Here is a 16,428-nt window from a genome sequence, read left to right as displayed (position 1 = left end):
ATGGGCACACAACATTCTAAACTCTTCATGGTTTCTGACAACGTGGTTTTCTTCGTGAGGAGCTTCGGGCAAATCATTTGGAAAAGATGACTGAAGTCCCTTTGGCAACTCACTGGCTAGACTTGTGGAGTCCTTCAGGCAAATCATTCTGGCTAGACTTAGAGAGTGCTTTTGTCAGAATTCTCGGGATAGACTCGGGGAGTGCTTCAGTTAATTTTATCTGGATTCATGAATCTTTGAGTCTTTTTTCTCTGGCAAAGATAGTGAAGACCTTCAGTGAAATCATTCATGGATTCCTTAAAGCATATCACTCAGGATATCACAAGATGAGGAGAAAAGCAAAACTGTAAGAAAGAAGCAAACAGGAGGTGCTATGCGGTATCAGTTTCATAGACAAAGTCCAATATCCACAATAGGTAGAGGTGAATTATACAGTATCCGAGCTTATGGAAGAACTGTTCAGAAGCCTGATACAGAGGGGAAGAACCATTTCCTGCATTCAAGCTTTCAAACTTCTGTACCTTCAGCCGGACGGGAGCAGGGAGAAGAAGGAATGATGGGAGGGACAAGTCTTTAATTATGTTGGCTGCTTTTCTGAAGCATTGTAAAGTGTAGATGGAGTCAATTGTGGGAAGTCTGGTCTGTGTGATGGACTCGGCTACATCAACAACTCCCTGCAATTTCTTGCCGTCTTGGGCAAAGCTGTACCCAAACCAAGCTGGGATGCAACTCGACAGTATGCATTCTGTGGTGCATCTGTAAAAGTTAGAAAGAGTCACTGTATCATGCTGAATTTCCTCGCTCAGGAAATAGATGTATTGATGTGCCTTCTTGGCTGTTGCATCAATGTGGTTGGTCCACGACAGATCATTGGTGATATTAATTTCAAGGAAGTTGATTGAAACGCTCGACCGTTTCCACTTACGTACCATTGATATTGATTGAGGCATATACTCCACCATACTTCCTGAAGTCGATCACTAGCTACTTTGGCTTGATGACATTAAGGAAGATATAATTATCCTGACACAGTGTTACAAAGCTCTCTATCTCCTTCCTCTACTCCATCTGATCGTTGTTCGTGATCTGTCCCACTACAGTGGTGTCATCTGCAAATTTGTAGATGGAGTTAAAGCCGAATTTGGCTGCACTGTCATAGTGTATAAGGAGTAGAGGACTGAGAATATATCCTTGCGAGGCACCGGTATTGAGAATTATTGTGGAGGAGGAGATCAGAAAGTTGAGAATCCAATGGCAGTGGGTGGTGTTGATTCCTAGGTCACGGAGATGAATTTGGATGAGATTATGGTGTTGAAGGCAAAGATATAGTCGACAAATAGGAGTCTAATGTAGGAGGCCTTATTGTCTATATGTTCCAAAGATTGCCATGAGCAGACACTTTGATAATTTTCACCTTGAACAGCTCTAAGGCTCAGGGTAGAAATAGGGAATTCAACAAATTGCAGGCTCCCCAGGTCTGAGGTCATTGATTACATCCGGAGACTCCTTTAGAGGGCTTCATTGCCCCCCGCCCCCAATGTGTTGTGACATATTCTTTATTATATGATGTGTGATGTGATCATCCATAAACTGTCATACAAGTGTGGACATGAAATACTGCAGATGATGGATTTCAGAAATACAAGCAGAAAATGTACATTAGGCAGTATCTATCAAGAGAGAAATGCTTCATTCAGTCCATCTGGGTAACATTAAATCTCCATCCCCCTCTCACTCTGACCTGTCTGCCTTTTGATCCCCTACATTGTTCCAACATAGCTCGATGCAACCTAAAGGAACAACATAGTTTTCCAATGAGGCATATTGGAGCCTACTGGACTTACTTTTGAATCCAATGTTTCAGACAATTGATCATTTCAATTTGGTGTCACACATTTCCATTACTTTACCAATGTTTTTCTCTCTTCTTTTCGGTTAAATCCAGATTTCATTTAACTCCTCTGTTCAGACCATTTCCTCTGGCACCAATACCACTTGCATTATTCAGCCACTCCTTGTTTTCACCCTTCCACAAACCTTCCCATTTGTTAACTCCACTCACCCTCTCTTCCTTGAACGTTAACTTTTTTTCATTTCCAACCTTTCCCAATTCTCTTCGAACATCATGGACCTGGAGTCATACAGTGTGGAAACTTCGGCCCAACTTGCCCACTCTGATCAACACGTCCCATCTACACTTGTCCCACCTGCCTACGTTTGGCCCATATCCTTCTAAACCTAGCCTATCCATGTACCTGTCAAAATGTTTCTTAAATGTTGCAACAGTACGTGCTTCAACTACCTCCTCCTGGCAACACGTTCCATACACCTTCGTGTGAAGAAGTTACTCCTCAGGTTCCTATTAAATCTTTCATCCCTCACCTTAAACCTCTGTCCTCTGGTTCTCGATTTCCCCGACTCTGGACAGGAAACTCTGTGCCTCTACCCAATCTATTCCTCTCATAATTTTGTATACCTCTTTCAGATCAACCTTCAACCTCTTGTGCTTCAAGGCACTGGTCAGACTGCATTTGGAGTATTGTGAACAGTTTTGCACCCCTTATCTGAGGGTGTATATGCTGGCATTGAAGAGGGTCCAGCAGAGGTTTACGAAAATGATCCCTGGAATGATTGGGTTAACATAGCTTGAGCACTGGGTCTGTTCTCGCTGTTTTAGAAGGATGACGGGGGACCTCATTGAAACTTACAGAATAGTATAAGGCCGAGATAGAGTGAATGTGAGGAAGTCTTATCGCTCAACTTTCTCAGACGTCTACATTTGACTGCCAGACTCTGCTGCTGCTAGAGCGATGCCTCAGATATAATCTTTATCAAGCAGGCTTTTGAAGTTCATCAGCAGTTTCATTGCCTGGACTGGTCCAGTCACTTTCTGTGTTACAGACCACAGAAAATGCTAATGTGATGGTGTGCTGCATATGTGCTGTATGTATGTTACATAATACAACTGGGACAATCCTTTGAGTCATTATTGAATAGTATCCTTGGCACGATTAAGGTGTGAACACAGACTGACTACAACACTTGGCTAGAGCCAGAGCCAGAAGGATTTGAAGAGTATTTTATTGAAACAAACTTTGTTGCCCTGCCATGATGTTCAATCATACACTATTATTTTTCCAAAGTGCAAGTGTCCAAATTAGCAACATTTATAGTCTTGATGAAAATGGCAGTGACATCAGCGACAAGAAGAACATTGTCTGCACCTGATGATTTTAATGAGCTTCATCATTTTGCTGACTTACCCAAATGTGTATGCACAAGGGTAAGTATGCACAAATGTGTATCTTGAATCATTCTATATTGCATTGAGGACTTTCTAAAAAGGTACTGACATTGATCTGCTCAGCACCAGTGTCCCTAGCTGGTGGATGTTTTGACTGACTTATTTTGACTGTGGATGAAAAAATGGTTTCCAATATTTCATTAAATTTCAGGAGCACCTCCAGGAATAAGTAGGAGAATGAAAAGGTTTTAAATGATGTTTCAATGCTTGCTACTACTTTATAATCATTCCACTGATCATCTTCCACCATCAATATGGCATCAATCAGGATCATAATGATCCACTTTCTTGGATGAGTACATCTCCAGTGGCATTCAATAGCATTACACATCCAGGGCAAAGCAGCCTACTTGATGGACTGCCAGTGGCATTCATTCCCTCCTCCAGCAGCAAACTAAATGCAAAAAGCACTGCAGTTGCAGTGGACCTCTTTCTTAGTGGTAAAAAAAACACAAGCATTAGGTACATGAGAACCTCACCATCTGAAGGTTGCCTTCCACAGCATCCTTATTTAGAAATATGTCGCTATTCCTTCACAATTGTTGGGTCTAAATCGTGGCACTCCCCATCAGTACTGTGGGAGTGCCTTCACCCAAAGAACCATTGCCATTCAAGAAGGCAGCTCATCACCACTTTCTCAAGGGCATTTAAGGTAGAGCAATAAATGCTGGCTTTGCCAGCAAAGTACATATGCTGAAAAAGTAACCAATCAACCAACATAATATTTTCCAAGATTGTAATCTGCTTTTAAGTGCAGCCTAGGTAGACATAAAATGCTGGAATAACTCAGCGGGACAGGCAGCATGTCCGGAGAGAAGGAATGGGTGACGTTTCGGGTCGAGCCCTTTCTCCAGACTTCAAACCAGCATCTACAGTTCTTTCCTATACATTTAAGTGCAGCCTCCCTGTAGCACCCCAAATCCTCCATCAACAAGCAGTTTGTAAGTGATGCTACTCATGTTGGTTGCTCATCTGCTGTTTTCAAATGAGATCTGATGAAAAACGGTGTGGCCAGAGCATTCTTCCCATCCACTGTACCAACCTCAGTGTCTGATTAAAATTGGAATTATTCAGCCAATCTGAAATAATTCTGACAGGATGTTGCAATTGTTAGAAATTATATAAATAAATATAAATCTTTTGACAGCATTTCTGAACTTCTATACAATATATGAGGAATGTTGCACTTTACTTTGTAACGTGAAATGCTCAACATTCTTGCCATAATCGCTAAGAGTTTTGCATGAAGAGGGCTGGTGTGTACACTCAGAATGAATTACTTAAGTACTTAGACTTGTTGGATTCACTCCTTTCTATTTAGAAATTCTATATATTCACTCCCAACTATATATAGTATTAAAATGCTTCTTTCATAACTCGCATGATTGGATTTCATTTCCAACTAAACCAAAACTCAACCTTTCTTAAATCTCTTCCCAAAGCATGTAAATCGCATTAGTTTTGTCTGAGCTGCTATGTGGGATGTCCCAGTTTTGGGGGAGGGGAGACTAAGAAGGCTATGTTGCCAAACATGTGTTTTCTGAACATTTTGAGAGAATTGGCCCATTGTTTCAAGGTAATTTAGGCAATCTGGCTACTTTCATAATCCACTCAGCAATTTTTTAATGATTTCCAGTTGAGGAATTTTCATCCACATATATATGTAATATGCTCTACTACAGCACCCACTTTATCTACTAAAATATTCACTCTAAAGACCAAATGTTCATGCATGCTATATGACATTAAATTAAACAAAACTGGATCTGCTATGATATTCACTTGGAAATGCATATTTGCTGCTTTTATTGAGACGAGATGCCACTTTTAGACCATTTTATGTTACCCTTAGATTGAAGATTATTGTAGGATACTGCATTCTTTGGTGATGGTAGACAAAACTATGGTCAAAAGCACAAACTAAAAAAATCAACTAGATTAAATTGAAAAAGAAGTGAATTGTACCTTCAAACTGTAAACAGGTTGTCCATAGATATGAGTAATACTGACAGGGTTAAATCTGTCAGCTTTCTATTTTATTTAAGTAGTCTCACTACAATATGTTCCCATTGCAAACACTGCTGACAAAGATTTACTTTACTGATTGTCATGACTTCAGTTTAACAGAAACCTCACAATTTTGTTTGTGAACCGTAACTTAGAAAAAACTGATTAAGAGTAAAATGTAAATGCTTTAAAAATGACATTAGTTAGTTTCAAAATTCAGAGAAAAAGGAAGTAGGAATTGAAATAGATGCTTCAATGCCTGCAGACAATCAAAAACAAATGCTGCCAAAGGCCCACAATGACTGTCTCAGTAACAAATATTCTGCATACGTCTCCATTTTGTCAAAACTCATTAAATGGTCTGCCTGCATTATGTCATTTGGGGTGTCGACAAATCATTCATCATTTTTTGTGCAAAAATAACGTGAAGTCATTTAAATAATATCATATTAATGTTAAAGTTCAGCTTGAACTCAGCTGTCACTTAATGGCATAGCTTAATCAGACATAGCATTTAGAAAAATGTGGTCCATGAGAATACATTTGTTTTTCGGTTGCCCGAATCAAATCAGGATTTATGATACTCCATACTGGCATATTTTTACCGCATTTATGCTTGACATGTCTCAAATTTGCTTCTGAAGGTATTTATAATAATTTTCAATAAAAACGAACCATCCATGAGTAGTTTGTTTGTACAGATTTTATAGTAATTTAGTTAGACAAGGGCAAGCGAAAAACATTGTAACCTTTTAAAATTGCCTGTTAAATCTGAAGCGTCTTTTTTCTAAACTATAGAATAGATTTGTCATTGTAAATTGGCTTCTTGTGTAGCGTCGATGGAAGATATTTATCCTGCAGATCAATGTTAAGAAAATACAGTGGGAAATTTATTTGTAACTTTGTTGCAAAATTCTGGTTCCTTTAGGGCATCAAGCGATCGGTCTGGGCTGTGCTGCAAATATTGGGACATGTGTTAATCATTATACTTAGTGATAGAATTAACTTCCCTGAACAAATTTTTGCTTCAAGCCATTTTAAACTTCTATTTCTTCCAAAATGGACTTGTGTATTACGAAGTGGGTATCTACATCCTTTGATAAAATATGATTTTTGGTGATGTTGAACTTAATGATGGTCAGTCTCCCGTGCATGGTTTTAAAGACAAAGCTTTAAAGTGTATTCTTGCAAAGTTCAATTTAGTGGACTTGGAGTGCTAGATTAACAAAGTTTATTTTTTAAAAGGTATAAACGGTTAAAAAAGACAGTGGTAAGAACATGTACAGCTTGCCCAAATTACTTCTAAACGCCTGAGTACAATTCCTCATTCTTCTTTAAAGCATTCAGCTAAAACACATGCGAGACCAGAAAGCATCCTCTGTGTAAAGTGTTACAGATGCACTGTCTCCTGATTCATAGACCTATTGAGTTTTTGTCATTACCAGTGTGGATTATAGCAATGCACACAGTAGTGCTGTAGCTGATCAATTCAAAAGTTGAATAAATCATGGAACCTTATTTTTTTAACAGTCATTTAAATAAGTTAAACTGATGATGCCAGGAAGGTAACGTCAATTCTCTCAGGAAAGTTTTATGTTTGGGTGGCAGCATTATATGTTTGGTTTTCTCTCAGAATTTGTTTTGTGTAGAATATTTGATGCAATATGATATTATGTTGCAAATAATGTTATTATACCTCGTGTGAAGACAGTTGTGAAGCCTTCATTGGTTAGCTGCCATTAGAATTGTATTGCACAAACAACCTGAAGGCTGTGCTATGCCTCAGGAACAAAATGCACCCGTTAGATATGGTGGAAACTGCTTTCTAAATTACATGTGCAATGGACCTTTGTGAATGTTTACACATTTAATCTGTCTCTAAATGCGTGATTTAGAACACACATTTCAGCACATACCAATCTCTATAAAATGCGTAGTGAGGTTTATAAATTAAAGTGGTACATTTGAAATAAAGAGATGCTTATTATGTTCTGTGCATAATATTTATTTTAATCCCTTGTTCCTGAAAGGAACTGCCCTTCTTGAATATGAATAAGCCAAGAATGTTTTAAACATTGAGACAAAAAGTGAGTTTGAAAATGCCTGTACTGAAAAATCCTTCGTTATACTTGCAGAAAGTTGAAGATGCTTGTTATCTTACAATACTACAATTGTTCTACTAATCTTCGACAAAGAAGTAGATTTAAATATTATTCTATACATCGTAAGAGTAAAATTAAATATTGTACTACAATAGTATATGCAGTTTTGGTGATAAATCGGCAGACTATAGATCAGAATACATCAATGATTCATGATGTATGTTAGTGCCAAATGACTAGAAAATGTTAATAATTAGGTTTCCTTGTTAAAATGCAGGTACAATTGGATGCATATAATTGAAAATAATAGTCTGCGTAAAGTTGTGTTCGTGGTATATGCAGCGGCCTCAAATATATGTCTTGACTCATTAATGTTTAAATTTAAATTGTATTGTATTGTGGATTCTGGATCACTGGTAAGAACAAATGAAGAGCATAGTTTGGCTTTTGCAGCATAAATGTCTGATTTTAGTGATCTACAGCACCAATAATACACACCTGGTTTAATCTTTATGCAGAAGTCAGTACACTTTTTAGAAAATGTATTGAAAATGTCTTTATTTCCACTGCAACGCCCATAAACATGATCTCCATGTATCTCGGTTTTATTTTGAAAGGGCAAAAAAAAATTCCATGGTTATGAGAGTGAGGAATATAATTGTAAATAGTGAATGATTTTTCTGGTTTTATTGTTGAGAGATGGTTTCAGAGCTATCTAAATTTAGTACAGGTACTCCTCAGCTTACGATGTTTCGACTTGCGATAGTTCGACTTTGCAATGGTGCAAACGGCAGCAACCCTTAGCGCGCCGCCGCCTGCTTCCGGACACGTGATCCCACGTGTTCAATGCATTTTGACTTGCAATACTGTCGGTTTCCGATGGGTTTCTCGGAACGGAACCCCATCGGAAGCTGAGGAGTACCTGTATAACATTGCCAGATACTAAGTAAAGCTCTGATCCATATTACCGCAGCAATGTTGTAGATTTTAAACTAGTTACCCAAGTGTAATGTTAGCATTTTCCATGGGGTGCCGAATTTCCATTAGCATTTATTTTAAAACATTTTGGTACTTAATTTCATGAAAGCAAACTGCTTACCGTATAGTTGATCACATTCCACTACAAAAGATATTATTAATATTTTTCAGATTGAATGTTGCAACTCTAGAATAATATCAGTACATTTTTGTCATTTTATGACTCCTGTAGAATTATCTTGGCAGCTTCCTGTTCTCTTTTAAATTATAAGGAACCTAATGTCAAGTCGATAATCATTTGCAAACCTGCCAAGAAAAAGTGTTACTTAGTGTAAATATAAACAAAAATACCACAGCAAATAGGATACCTTAAATTAGCGATTGAATAAACAAAGATAGACTGAAATGCAAAAACTCTGTACTGATTCAATATGAATAAATGTAAGTTCAGAGCATAAGAAATCATCAGGCACTGAAGAAAGACACTGCATAATTTCTCAAAAAGTGACCTGTTAAGAAAGTTGGTAGTGGTCAAACATGGAAAAATTAAAACAATGAAGTAGAATTGCAAAAGATGACACAAAGCTGGGTGGCAGTGTGAACTGTGAGGAGGATGCTATGAGGATGCAGGGTGACTTGGCCAGGTTGTGTGAGTGGGCAGATGCATGGCAGATGCAGTTTAATGTGGATAAATGTGAGGTTATCCACTTTGGTGGTAAGAACAGGAAGGCAGATTATTATCTGAATAGTGTCAAGTTAGGAAATGGGGAAGTACAAAGAGATCTGGGTGTCCTTGTTCATCAGTCACTTTAAGTTAGTTTGCAGGTACAGCAGACAGTGAAGAAAGCTAATGCATGTTGGCCTTTATGACAAGAGGAGTTGAGTATAGGAGCAGTTGTACAGGGCCCTAGTGAGACCGCACCAGGAATACTGTGTGCAGTTTTGGTCTCCAAATTTGAGGAAGGACATTCTTGCTATTGAGGGAGTGCAGCGTAGGTTCACTAGGTTAATTCCCGGAATGGCAGGACTGCCGTATGTTGAAAGACTGCAGCGACTAGGCTTGTATACGCTGGAATTTAGAAGGATGAGAGGGGATCTTATTGAAACATATAAGATTATTAAAGGATTGGACACGTTAGAGGCAGGAAACATGTTCCCAATGTTGGGGGAGTCCAGAACCAGGGGCCACAGTTTAAGAATAAGGGGTAGGCCATTTAGAATGGAGATGAGGAAAAACGTTTTCACTCAGAGTTGTAAATCTGTGGAATTCTCTGCCTCAGAAGGCAGTGGAGACCAATTCTCTGGATGCTTTCAAGAAAGAGCTAGATAGAGCTCAATGATAGCGGAGTCAGGGGGTATGGGGAGAAGGCAGGAACGGGGTACTGATTGAGAATGATCAGCCATGATCACATTCAATGGCGGTGCTGGCTCGATGGGCCAAATGGCCTACTCCTGCACCTATTGTCTATTGTCTATTGTCTAAAAGCGTTTTGATATAGTGGAGGTACTAGAGACTGTAGATGCTAGCACCAGGAGCAAAAAACGTTGGCTTACCTTTCCCCCACAGATGCTGCTTTACCGTCCAGCAGTTTGTTTTTTTGATCTCGTTATAATCACCTGTTTAGACAGGTTCCACATAATCTTTCATAAATGATTTTTTTAAAGTTCTTGAAATTCTGTCTCTGAATTGATGAATGTGAGGGTTTTAGGCCAAAAATACTTGATAATTCAAATTATAAGCGTAATTAAGTAGGCCCCGAACATGAGCTCAGTCTCAAGTGAGATTAATCTCCGTGCCATACCGAGCATTGCGATGAATATCTAAAGGTGTCTTTACCTTGACTGTAATGCTGCCAGGTTATATTGGAATAGTTTGCTAACTAGCAAAAAGGTTCTGATCCTGTTGTATATTATATTATGAATAACATCAAGAAAGAGTGGAATTAAAACATATGTGCATACTTGAACTGAAAGTCAAATGCATGATTATCTGCAAACTTTCTTAAGCTCTGCTTTTAATATAAACAGCTAAAGTGGTTTGTAGTATGGATGATCAGCCATGATCACAATGAATGGCGGTGCTGGCTCGAAGGGCCAAATGGCCTCCTTCTGCATATATTTTCTATGTTTCTATTAGTTGCTTTTAAGTTGTACCACAATACAAAGCTTTCATCCTATTGTGATAATATATTTTGAGGGTTTTTTTAACTTCATTAATTGTTATTAACATAATAGATGACTAAAAAATAATGGATGAATGGAGACCTGTTATTAAGGCTTTATCATGCCATCCAGTGTGTAGTTATTCCAAACAAATATAGTAATGACAAAAATTCTAATGAAGTATATTGCTTTAATAATAATCAAATGTATTTAATTTATTTTATTCAATATCATTCATTTATTTTATTCAATATATATTATTATTTAAACCCTTCTTGTACTGAGAAAATGTTTTATTTTCGAAAAGATAAATATTATTTGTTCGGATTCATGATGCAGGTTTGCAAGCTGAAAGGTAGACTGTTCTTTTGCCTCCACAGATGCTGCTTGTATTGTTGAGATCTTCCAACAGTTTGTTTTTGGCTATTCAAGCAATTTGTTTTAAAATTTATGGTTCCTTTCCTTTGCCATACTTTGGTCATTCTTCTAGTTCTTCCATGGTTTAGATGGTGATCTTTTATGCGGCAGGAAAAAATGATGAGCAGTAAGAAGAGAAACAGTTTTTTTATCATTATTTAAATGGTAAACAGTAGACTGAGGTTCCTGACCAAATTTTATCTGAAACTTCCCCCAATCAGTGCCTAATACTGTGTAATCTTAAATGATGTCTGATAAAATTCAGATGACTGCCCCCTCCCGTGTCTCTTTTTGTGAATCCAAATGTAATGCTGAGTGAATTATCAGATTTTCAAATGCAATTTTGTGTTGGAAAAATGTGTTTCCTTTTGAAATTATAGATTCAATGATTTTCAGGTAGCTGCCAGAGCAGATATGAATTTCAACAGGTTTTGCTTGCATTTGCATTAATGAAACATCCAAAACAGATGTTGATGTTATGTCTAATCAGTTAAACCCAGTACCTTTTTGAAAAAACTTGATTAGGTTGAAAAAACATAAATAATGCTAGGAAATTATGATTGTCTTTTAATTGAAATAGTATTTGAATCACTAAATAATTATTTTGCTGTTATCATTCACTGTATTTAATGAAATATTCCTTTTAAATCTGGTTTTATTAAATTAAAGATGCTGACCATTTAATGTTGATCATCAATTTGGAGCCATTTTCCTTATGTGCTGCATTCCAATTCTATTATGAAACACAAAAATACAAAGAATGCTGCTGTAACTCAGCAGGTCAGGCAGCATCTCTGGAGAACCTGGGTAGGTGACGTTTCGGGTTGTGACCCTTCTTCAGACACTCCTCAGTTTCTACACTCGGTTTTTCGATTGTGAAACAAGTGAATTTAACATCAGGATATGAATTGCTCATGTAGGTTGACATTCTAGTGCATTGCTGAGGGGATGCAGCGTTTTTGGATGTCTTGTCATTGGATTCACTTCTTAAATTGATGGCCCAAGTGGGTATTTCGGAATCCATGCTATAATTTGAATCGCCATTTTTTCATACAGATTATCAGCCTAGTTTCTATGCAGCATATCAGCCAATTTTGTTTCTGATTCACACAACAGTTTAATTTTATCTCGTTGGTATTTGCATGCATAATGATTGCTGTGTTTTTGTGTATTACGTCATAGCATTTAATTTCATTTGAAATGCTTTGAAACCTTTTTGAGGGATGTAATGCAGGGTATGGCTAGAAATAGCCCAATTGGTTAATTACAACACTTTCAATTTCTTTGTATCTTTGGCCCCTCGAGTAAAATTTTAATGGGATTACAAATCACTATTTTTGGGTAAATAACCCTTTGCTTTTCCAATTTAACATAAAACAGAGCTCATGCGAACTGCCAATATACCTGTATTTAAAGATGATGGCCTTATATCATTTGTAACTCAGATAATATTTCTATGGAAAATATTTAGCAGGCCTCAGTGCATTAATAAAAAGAAAAATGTAAAGCTTCTCTGTAAAGTCTTGTCTGGTGTTGAGACTGAATGTGGGTTATAGCAGGAGAATATCATTTGAACCATGGTGATTGCAAGTGATTTCATTTGCTCTCATTCCCCACTCACACGTACAAAACACTTGCAAATGTGCACCCATTGACACAAAATAAATCTCTGCTCTGCCTCTGTTTTTTTTAACTGTTATTGAAATAACTGAGAAGCTAATTTTGATCCTCACTCTTTGTGAAACAATTTGTTTACAACATTGCAGTGACCACATATCAGAGGTAATTTTATGGTGCTGTAACTCTGATAGAATTAAGGATATAATAAGTGTTAAATTAGTTCAAATTATTTCTTTCGTCTGCTTTTAATACGAAGAACAATTAAATTTTCCAAAAGTAATCTTTTTACCAGGTGGACAGTTACCACATTTAGTCTAAATTTATTTTCTGGCCCCAAAGCATGATTTAGTTTGATAGGAAGTAAAATAGTGAATGAGTTTTTGGAGGTTAAAACAAGCCTGTAATCTGTGATTGAAAATGCACAAAGAACAATTGGATTTATCCAAGAAATGTTAACATTCCTTGTTTGAAAAGATAGAATAGGGTTGCAAAGTTTTCAAGAAACCAGTTAGTGACTCAATTTAGAAACATTTTTACTATGCACAGATTGCGGTGACCTTAGCTGAGCTATATAATAGCAGTGAATAGTATTTTATCAGTAGAGCGTTCAAAAGCTTTTCATACAAATTATTTTACTGAATAGAGCCATCTACAATCCAACTTCTTCGTGTGTTTCTCAGTACACATACATTTTCTCGAACATTTTGTCTTTGAGCCAATAATATAACACATTTTAGCTGTTTGTAAGCTACTGTGGATAAATCTTCTGAAACGTGAACAGTATTCTTTAGTTATAGGCTTTCTATGGGTTTAATACATTTTCCTTTTAAAAAGACAAATTCAATGTTTGGCATAAAATGCAATTTTTTTTTTAGCAATTTCAACATTAACATGTTATTTCCTACAATTTGTTTAATGAAATCAAGCCAACAAGTGTGAGTTATGTGCTGAATAATCATCTTTTCAAAAACATAGATCAATCTTTTTATTTATTTGTGTATTTATTCATTGTTCGGAACGGGGCGATTCCTGGTGTGGCAAAAAATTCTCATCCATCCCAAAATGCTTCTAAGCCAATAGTTCTTGTTGTCTTTTTATTGAATGAACAATACTGTTGGCAAGGGAATTCTAGCATTTGAACTGAGTAACAATATACAGTGCCCTCCATAATGTTTGGGACAAAGACCAGTCGTTTATTTATTTGCCTCTGTACTCCACAATTTGAGAAAAAATCACATGGGGTAAAGTGCACATTGTCAGATTTTAATAAAGGTCATTTTCATACATTTTGGTTTCACCATGTAGAAATTACAGCAGTGTTTATACACAGTCCCCCCCCATTTCAGGGCACCATAATGTTTGGGACACATGGCTTCACAGGTGTTTGTAATTGCTCAGGTGTGTTTAAATGCCTCTTTAATGCAGGTATAAGAGAGCTCTCAGCACCTAGTCTTTCCTCCAGTCTTTCCATCACCTTTGGAAACTTTTATTGCTCTTTCTCAACATGAGGCAAATGAAAGTCAAAGAAGCCATTATGAGACTGAGAACCAAGAATAAAACTGTTAGAGACATCAGCCAAACCTTAGGCTTACCAAAATTAACAGTTTAGAACATCATTAAGAAGAGAGCACTGGTGAGCTTACTAATCGCAAAGGGACTGGCAAGCCAAGGAAGATCGCCGCAGCTGATGACAGAAGTATTCTCTCTATAATAAAGAAAAATCCCCAAACACCTGTCCGACAGATCAGAAACACTCTTCAGGAGTCAGGTGCGGATTTGACAAGGACCACTGTCCGCAGAAGACTTCCTGAACAGAAATATAAAGGCTACACTGCAAGACGCAAACCACTGGTTAGCCCCAAAAATAGGATGGCCCGGTTTCAGTTTGCCAAGAAGTACTTAGAAGAGCAACCACAGTTCTGGAAAAAGGTCCTGTGGACAGATGAGATGAAGATTAACTTATATCAGAGTGATGGTAAGAGCAAAGTATGGAGGAGAGAAGGAACTGACCAAGATCCGAAGCATACCACCTCGTCTGTGAAACACGGTGGTGGGGGTGTTATGGCCTGGGCATGTATGGCTGCTGAAGGTACTGGCTCACTTATCTTCATTGATGATCTAACTGCTGATGGCAGTGGCATAATGAATTCTGAAGTGTATAGACACATCCTATCTGCTCAAGTTCAAACAAATGCCTCAAAACTCATTGGCCGGCGGTTCATTCTACAGCAAGACAATAATCCCAAACATACTGCGAAAGCAACAAAGGGGTTTTTCAAAGCTAAAAAATGGTCAATTCTTGAGTGGCCAAGTCAATCACCTGATCTGAACCCAATTGAGCATGCCTTTTATATTCTGAAGAGAAAACTGAAGGGGACTAGCCCCCCAAAACAAGCATAAGCTAAAGATGGCTGCAATACAGGCCTGGCAGAGCATCACCAGAGAAGACACCCAGCAACTGGTGATGTCCATGAATCGCAGATATCACGCAGTTATTGCATGCAAAGGATATGAAACAAAATACTAAACATGACTACTTTCATTTACATGACATTGCGGCATTCCAAACATTATGGTGCCCTGAAATGGGGGGACTATGTATAAACACTGCTGTAATTTCTACATGGTGAAACCAAAATGTATAAAAACGGCCTTTATTTAAATCTGGCAATGTCACTTTAACTACATGTGATTTTTTTCTATTACAAATCTCAAATTGTGGAGTACAGAAGCAAATTAATAAATGATGTGTCTTTGCCCCAAACTTTATGGAGGGCACTGTATTTCTGTTTATTCCATATATTTTCTCTGTTTACGGATGGCTGTAAAGAATAGCCTGGGAACTGTAGACTGGTGAGCCTTGCTTCAGTGGTGGGTAAGTTATTGGAGATACTGCATGGTAAACTGGTCCAGAATGTCAAATGGTATGGTCCTGGGGAGTGATATAGAACATAGAGAGAAAGAGGTACAGTACATAGTTCCATGAAGGTGACCACATAGGTAGACAGGGTGGGAGAAAGGTGTTTGGCATGATTGCCTTATTCGGTCAGTGTGTTGAGTACAGGGGCTGGGACATCATGCTACAGCTGCACAGGAGGCTAAGGGATGACCCTTACAGAAGTTTATAAAGTCACGAGGGGTACAGAAAAAGTCAATATCCACAGTTTCTTCCCCAAAGTAGGGGAGTTTAAAACTAGAGAAGAAAGGTTTTAAAGTGGGAGGAGAAAGATATAAAAGGGACCTGAGGGGCAACCTTTTCAAACAGAGGATAGTGCATAATAATCTAAAACACTTGTTACCCTATCAAGACAGATCATTAGACCTCTCATGATAAAATAAATGCATTTGCTAAAGTGATCTCTTGGGGCCTCTCCACTGAAATGAGCAAAAGGGGGCCTGCAAAGTGGCACGCCTTTACTGTTTAACTAATTCTTCATAGCTAGATGCTATTATTGTGAGATTTATCATGACACTAATCTGTTCTGTAGAAAACTGAAGTACCGATCCACCACCCTATCCATTTCCCCAACCCTGTCCCCAAATGTTTATCTTCCTCTAATTTTATTTTTATCTCTTCCCCTCTCTCCCTCTCCCCCTTACCCTCTCCCTTTCTCTTTCTCTTCTCTCCCTTTCTCTTTCTCTTTCTCTCCCTTTCTCTTTCTCTTTCTCTTTCTCTTTCTCTCCCTCTCCCTCTCCCTCTCCCTCTCCCTCTCCCTCTCCCTCTCCCTCTCCCTCTCCCTCTCCCTCTCCCTCTCCCTCTCCCTCTCCCTCTCCCTCTCCCTCTCCCTCTCCCTCTCCCTCTCCCTCTCCCTCTCCCTCTCCCTCTCCCTCTCCCTC

General features: G+C 38.1%; 1 protein-coding gene across 4 annotated transcripts in view; it reads left to right on the top strand.

Moving 5' to 3' along the window:
* vti1a (vesicle transport through interaction with t-SNAREs 1A) overlaps positions 1-16,428 on the top strand; it is a 295,526-nt gene that overhangs the window by 164,012 nt on the left and 115,086 nt on the right. The gene's annotated exons all lie outside the window — the stretch shown is intronic.

Source organism: Rhinoraja longicauda, chromosome 16, assembly GCF_053455715.1.
Source record: "Rhinoraja longicauda isolate Sanriku21f chromosome 16, sRhiLon1.1, whole genome shotgun sequence".
In the NCBI taxonomy this organism is placed as follows: Eukaryota; Metazoa; Chordata; class Chondrichthyes; order Rajiformes; family Arhynchobatidae; genus Rhinoraja; species Rhinoraja longicauda.
This window is presented reverse-complemented; position numbering and strand designations above follow the sequence as displayed.